The following is a 6,953-nucleotide window of genomic DNA, read 5'->3' on the forward strand; positions in this document are numbered from 1 at the left end:
AGGCTAAGAGTTGGACACGACTGAGCGACTTCCCTTTCACTTTTCACTTTCATGCATTGGAGAAGGAAATGGCAACCCGCTCCAGTGTTCTTGCCTGGAGAATCCAAGGGACGGGGGAGCCTGGTGGGCTGCCGTCTCTGGGGTCGCACAGAGTCAGACACGACTGAATCGACTTAGCAGCAGCGGCAGCAGTCATGTATCTATAACTTTTATTTAAGATCATGTCTGTCTGGAGCCCAGAAGAGGCTTGCTTTGTTGTCATTTGGATCTCTGCAGGATTGTCGTCCTTTCTGGGGTTATAAACCCCATATTTGTTACAGTCTTACCTATGTCTTTGCTCTGTCACTCATACATTTAAACTTTAAATACATTCAGAAGTGGCAGTTGCCACTAGTGACAGAATAACACCAAACACAGGGATAATAAACATTATGTGCCCTTGATGCCTCCTGTGCAAAAAATTGATCAATGGCCTCTGTCTGTCTTGGTGGGAACATGTACTCTAAGAGCCACTCTCATTATCTTTTGGTTCAGTAAACAAGTTACAACTCACTGTACTCAGACCATTATGACAGTTAGGCATGTTCACAGTTAAAACTCGAATACATGGCCGGGTTCCTTAAGTTGTTATTATTGGATTTTGTTTTGTTTTGCTTTTGTCCCAAGAACCATTGGCATTACCTGCTGGCATGAGATCCAGGGTTTGCTGGATATTTTCTAACCTTGTGGCGTGCAGCTGTCGCAGTCAACCAGTGGCATTCACGCTTGCATCATTTTACAGTCCATCTTCTCGTTGTGCGTGTGTCATTTTTCTGAACTTTTTTGGGCAAGACTTAGGGAGGTTTCACACAAGACAGACACACCACTATGTAGGCAGCTTAATATAATACTACATATTTTAGTAAAGTCATGCAGATCTCTGCTCATTTTGTCAATCTTTTGGATTCAGCCAGAAGTTTGGGTCCTTTTTTCCATCTGAATTGCAATTTAACTGCATTATGTTTCTTTGCTTTGTCAATTAAGCTTATGGAAATGAAGAGAAGATGTCCTTCAATGGTTATTATGTTTTAGAATTTTCATGGCCATGCTTGTCAGTTCTTTTGTTAGAGAATGTCACCCTCAGTTACTTTAGGAAAGGGTCATTCATTAACTTTGCAGATGTCAAAGTAATTTTCCTTCTCTGTATTTTTCAGCTATACTGACTTCTGTTGAAACCATTCAGAGCTGAGGACATGGACCTTTGGCAATGTGAGAAGATATTGTACAGTATATTTTAAATCTATGAAATTCATAGTTCTGATGCTTTTGGCCACAGAGCATCGTTTTATCACTTCTGGAAAATGTTTATTCCAAAACAGCTTTAATGGCCCATATGTACACTCAAGATTCTGTAATGTAATCTCAAGGTTATTACTCTGACACCAGCTTGCTGCTATGATTTCAAAGCACATAAGTAAAGGTGCTTTTTAGTGTGCAGTCTACAGCCAGAGCTTACATAGTTGCTGATCTCCAGGTTTTGATGTTTCTATAGTCTGGGTGGATTTATATTTCTTTTCACTTTTCAGTACAGAAAATTTAGTTATTATTTCCAGTGAAGCTTGTTTTCCTTTTTTTTTCTTCCTTCTTCCTCCCATTTCAGCTACTGCAATGCTTTGTTTCACACTTAATTTGTAAAAATTTTATATATATATTTAAAATGTGCCATTTTATTATTGCTAAGTGAAGTATGTCTCGTTTCCTGCTATAATTATTTCTCAGTCAGATTGCATTGTCAGCAGTTACTGCCACACTCTTGTCAGCTTAAACACAAATGTTACCGCTTACTTTTTCTTAAAAAGCAATTTAAAATGTAGGTATTTTGAAGTACTGGGCTTCTACTTCATTGGACTAGATGTGTACAGCAATAAGCAGGTTTTCAAATCCAGTACTTAGTTTGTGTACAAATGTAATTATGTTCATTGTGTATATATTATACAATGAGCACACGTAATGTAAGTATTAAAGGCTACTTACTATTGTTTAAATGCAAATGTTCATATCTCATTTCTTTTTTATCATGTTAAATAAATGTTGATGTTCTTAAATGACTTGTGTTAGAATTTTTGCTCTTCCCATGTGAAATGGAAAGTCTGAGACTTTAAGAGACTTCTCAATGAAAAAGTAGTCTGTTAATCTCATTGCAGACAGCACCAAAACAGAACTGTGTCTGTCGTCCAACTCAGCTCTCCCATGTGGAAGCTGAGAAACTTGAAGCTCAGAGAGAGAAACTGACTTGGCCACAATCGCTTTACACTTAATGACAAAATCTGCACCAGAATAAAGTTTCTCTGACCTTTCAACACCAGTGGGCAAACTTAGTTTTGTCAAGTCTTCTGTACCTACTTCCTCTTTCTGTTGGTTTTGGTGTCATAGAAAGTAGCTTCTAGCATCTGTAATCTCGTTCTACTTAGGGGATTGGACTTGGGGTGGGGGCAGGGGCAGCCAGTTACTTCTCTGACCTGGGTAACAAGAAACCGTTCATCATCATAAGCAGGACCCTCCGAGATCGTTTTCTCTTACAACACATTCTCTGCAGATGTTCACGCTCTTCAGAATCAATTACATTTCCTTCCCTGTATAACCTTTTGTTCAGGCTATATATTGTTCCCAGAGTACAAGGAAATGTGATGCTTTGGGATTCCTATATAACACAGTTGAAACTAAATCGGTGCTGGTCAGTCTTTTTTTTTCATTCTATGTTAAAACAGATTTAATTTAAAATGCACATGTATAAGAATTCATCCAAACAGAAATACACAAAATGAAGTGCAAATAGATACAGTCTGTAATGTAGGAGGTGAACGAAAAGAGAGGTAAAAACGAGAGAAGAATGTATAGCTCTGTCTGTCCATATAAACATGATTACATGTGTCACCTTTTTCTGAAGATGGCTTCTCAAAAGAAATAGTCAACAGATGAAGATTTCCCTTTAGTCATGATACAGAGATTGTTGTCAAGTTTTTATGGGTATGTTGGGGTTGAAAGTTGATGTTATTCTTTGGGTTTTGTTTGGGTATTTTTGTGCCGTTTGTCTTTATGTTTGACTGGTGTGTGTGGTATGTTACTTTTAATTTACTCTAAGCACATTTTTTGAACTATTGCAAGAAGGAAAAAATGTCCTATCCTGGAATATGTGGATGCTAGGAAGAATTTGAAGAAAGCAGTATAAAGTAGTTATAACTCTTCATTCTGGCTTTCAACGTTTCAGAAAGCCAGATGAAAATCATATATTTACAAACAGTGTGTCAACACAGGTATTTGTTACAGGATATAGTAGAGGGACTATTAATATGCTTTAAAAACTTGTACTATATCAGTACTCTCTATCCAACCTAAAGCTCACCTTTCCCAACTTTCCCTTCTTATAGGAGAGGTACATAGAGAGTTCAGGAAGTCCCAAGGCTCGTGGTAAGGAGGGCAGAGAGACTGGTAAGGCCATTACACCAAGTTGGGGGCGTAGAGGTTACTGTAAGGGCCACCTCTCAGCCATGGAAGTAAGCTTTAGAGTTCAGTGCATGGCTAGTTGGGTTGGTTTCTCAGTCATCACATCCATGTACCTCACCCATCCCCGGTGATCTGACAGTTGACAGCCATAGGGTGGTTGAAAAGTAAACAGATTGGGAATTCCTTGGTTGTCTGGTGGGTCGGATTCCAAGCTTCCATCGCAGAGGGCAACAGGTTTAATCTTTGGCCAAAGGGAAAAAAAAGGAAATAGATAACCATAGACAAGAGATCTGCAAATTTCTCTGGTTCAATACCCTCAAAAGTTTTTCACTTTTAATATTTAGCTTAGCTGCATCAGGTCTTAATTGTGGCACCTGGGATCTTCCATCTTCATGGCAGCATGCCGGATCTTCCTGGTTTTTTTAGTGGCAGCATGTGAACTCTTTAGTTGTGGCATGTGGGATCTAGTTCCCTGACCAGGTATCCAACCCAGACCCCCTGCACTGGAAGTGCAGAGCCTTAGCCACTGAATCACCAGGGAATTCCCCTACAAAAGTAGTTTTAATAATCATGTACCCCTTTGTACATTTAAAATTTGATATCCACAATTTTTCATAAGTTGGAATAGTTAAAAAGAATGCAGTTTCTACCATGCTGTAAATATTAACTTTTAAAATAAACCTGTTACCTCAATTTTTGTAAATGTACCCAACAGAGTCTACATGCTATTTTGGTACATATATCTTCCATTTTTAAAGATACAAACCAGCCTTTTAATTTTTTTGTTTTTGTTTTTTTTGCCTGTGCCACACAGCTTATAGGATCTTAGTTCTTTGACCAGAGATTGAACTTGGACCACAGCAGTGAAAGCCCCGAGTCCTAACCACTGGACCTCCAGGGAATTCCCACAGCTAATATTAATCAAGGGCTAACTTTATCTAACTTTACAGTTTCTAAATTTACTAGGGCTCTATTACTCATTATCTTGTTTGAGCAGTGTTTTTAGACTGGGCCACAGTTTATCATGTATCAGAATCACCTGAAAAGCTTGTTAAAACACAAATTGCTGAGCCCCATCCCTAAGATTTCTTATTCTGTCTGTCCGGAGTGTGATCCAAAAATGTGAATTCTAATTCTTAACAGTTTTCCAGGTGATACTGATGCCTGTGCTCCAGAGACCACACCTTGAGAACTTCCGATACAGAACAAGGCTCTGTGTTGTTCACGAGTTTTTGTTTTTGTGTTCATTGAGTTTTTGTGTTGTTCATTGAGTTACATGTGGTGGTAAAAAGGGGCTTCAGGATAAATTCAGTTTTTATTTATGAAGGTGTGCATCAGTCAGTTCAGTTCAGTCGTTCAGTCGTGTCTGACTCTTTGCGACTCCATGAATCACAGCACGCCAGGCCTCCCTGTCCATCACCATCTTCCGGAGTTCACTCAAACTCACGTCCATCGAGTCTGTGATGCCATCCAGCCATCTCATCCTCTGTCGTCCCCTTCTCCTCCTGCCCCCAATCCTTCCCAGCATCAGAGTCTTTTCCAATGAGTCAACTCTTCGCATGGGGTGGCTAAAGTACTGGAGTTTCAGCTTTAGCATCTTTCCTTCCAAAGAACACCCAGGGCTGATCTCCTTCAGAATGGACTGGTTGGATCTCCTTGCAGTCCAAGGGACTCTCAAGAGTCTTCTCCAACACCACAGTTCAAAAGCATCAATTCTTGAGCGCTCAGCCTTCTTCACAGTCCAACTCTCACATCCATACATGACCACAGGAAAAACCATAGCCTTGACTAGACGGACCTTTGTTGGCAAAGTAATGTCTCTGCTTTTCAATATGCTATCTAGGTTGGTCATAACTTTCCTTCCAAGAAGGTGTGCATAGAGTGTGGCAAAACTAAAATGTAACAACTTAGAGATGTTCTATCCCTAGGCCCAAAGGGGTAATGGAAGAAGCAGATAGAACCCATAGAAGAGAGTCATTTGAAAGAAGCCTTACTCTGAGAAACCAAGCCAGCTTCAGTGAATGCACCTGCAAAGATGAGGTAGAGCAAGAAATTTCCGATGGCTCTGTCTTATTGCCAGGGCTCCCACTGGCTGAACCCAGTGAGATTCGGAGGTCACAAAGTTGTGTTGGGTGTGGCTGGGAACTCCTGAGGGTTTCCTGGACCTTCTCAGAAGATCTTTGCAGTCAAAACTGCTTTCATAATAACACTAGGATTGTTGTTCAGTTGCTGTCATGTCCAACTCCTTGTGACCCCACAGACTGCAGCACACAGGCTTCCCTATCCTTCACTGTGTCCTGCAGTTTGCTCAAACTCATGTCCATTATTTCGGTGATGCCATCCAACCATCTCATTCTCTGACGCCCCTGACTAAGATGGTATTTGCCTTTTTCCATTTTCATTCTCTCAGTAGTGAATAGTGGCGTTTTCCAAAGGCTGTCTTGTGATACTTCAGCAGCTTGAGTGCAGAAGGAAATGTGAAAATCCACCTATCTTCTGTTAATCCTGATAGAAAAGGGCATTATAATGCAAAGCAACTTTTTTAATTAAAAAGTGTTTATGTTAACATGTAGTGGGTTTATTACTGTAATTTTTGATGAGCAAGTAAATATTTCAAACATGTTTCAGCTTTATAATCTATTACCATAAATTCCGATAAGATATAAGTCACGAAACAAGCTATGTAGAGTCCTTGATAGTTGTTTAATATGTGAGAATTGTGAGACCCAAAAGTTTGAGAACCCTTTATATTGTCCATCTGTACTCATATAGAAAGGATGTGGGAGCTGGCTCTTAAAGAAGGCTGAGTGCTGAAGAACTGATGCTTTTGAACTGTGGTGCTGGAGAAGATCAGAGAAGGCAATGGCACCCCACTCCAGTACTTTTGCCTAGAAAATCCCATGGACAGAGGAGCCTGGTAGGCTGCAGTCCGTGGGGTCACGAAGAGTCGGACATAACTGAGCGACTTCACTTTCACTTTTCACTTTCATGCATTGGAGAAGGAAATGGCAACCCACTCCAGTGTTCTTGCCTGGAGAATCCCAGGGATGGGGGAGCCTGGTGGGCTGCTGTCTCTGGGGTCGCACAGAGTCGGACACGACTGAAGCAACTTAGCAGCAGCAGCAGCTGGAGAAGACTTGAGAATCCTTGGACTGCAAGGAGATCAAACCAGTCAATCCCAAAGGAAATCAATCCTGAATTGGAAGGACTGATGCTGAAGCTGAAGCTCCAATACTTTGGGCCACCTGATGCGAAGAGCAGACTCATTGGAAAAGACCCTGATCCTGTGAAAGATTGGAGTTAAAAGGAGAAGAGGGCAGTGGAAGATGAGATAGTTAGATAGCATCACCGACTCATGAAAATGAATCTGAGCAAAGTCTGGGAGACAGCGAAGGACAGAGGAGCCTGGTGAGCTGCAGTCCATGGGGTTGCAAACAGTTGGACACAACTTAGTGACTGAACAAAAAACA

At 40.7% G+C, this 6,953-nt stretch overlaps 1 protein-coding gene across 4 annotated transcripts in view; it reads left to right on the forward strand.

Annotated features, from left to right (window-relative positions):
- PLEKHA5 (pleckstrin homology domain containing, family A member 5) overlaps positions 1-2,084 on the forward strand; it is a 260,819-nt gene extending 258,735 nt beyond the window's left edge. For all 4 annotated transcript variants that reach the window (XM_010855923.1, XM_010855922.1, XM_010855920.1 and 1 more), the window contains one exon: positions 1,194-2,084. The gene's annotated coding sequence lies outside the window, so the exon portion shown is untranslated. The remainder of the gene's footprint in view (positions 1-1,193) is intronic.
- Positions 2,085-6,953: the final 4,869 nt, after the last annotated feature.

The sequence above is a fragment of the Bison bison genome, unplaced genomic scaffold (genome assembly GCF_000754665.1).
Source record: "Bison bison bison isolate TAMUID 2011002044 unplaced genomic scaffold, Bison_UMD1.0 scf7180017864370, whole genome shotgun sequence".
Taxonomy (NCBI): domain Eukaryota; kingdom Metazoa; phylum Chordata; class Mammalia; order Artiodactyla; family Bovidae; genus Bison; species Bison bison.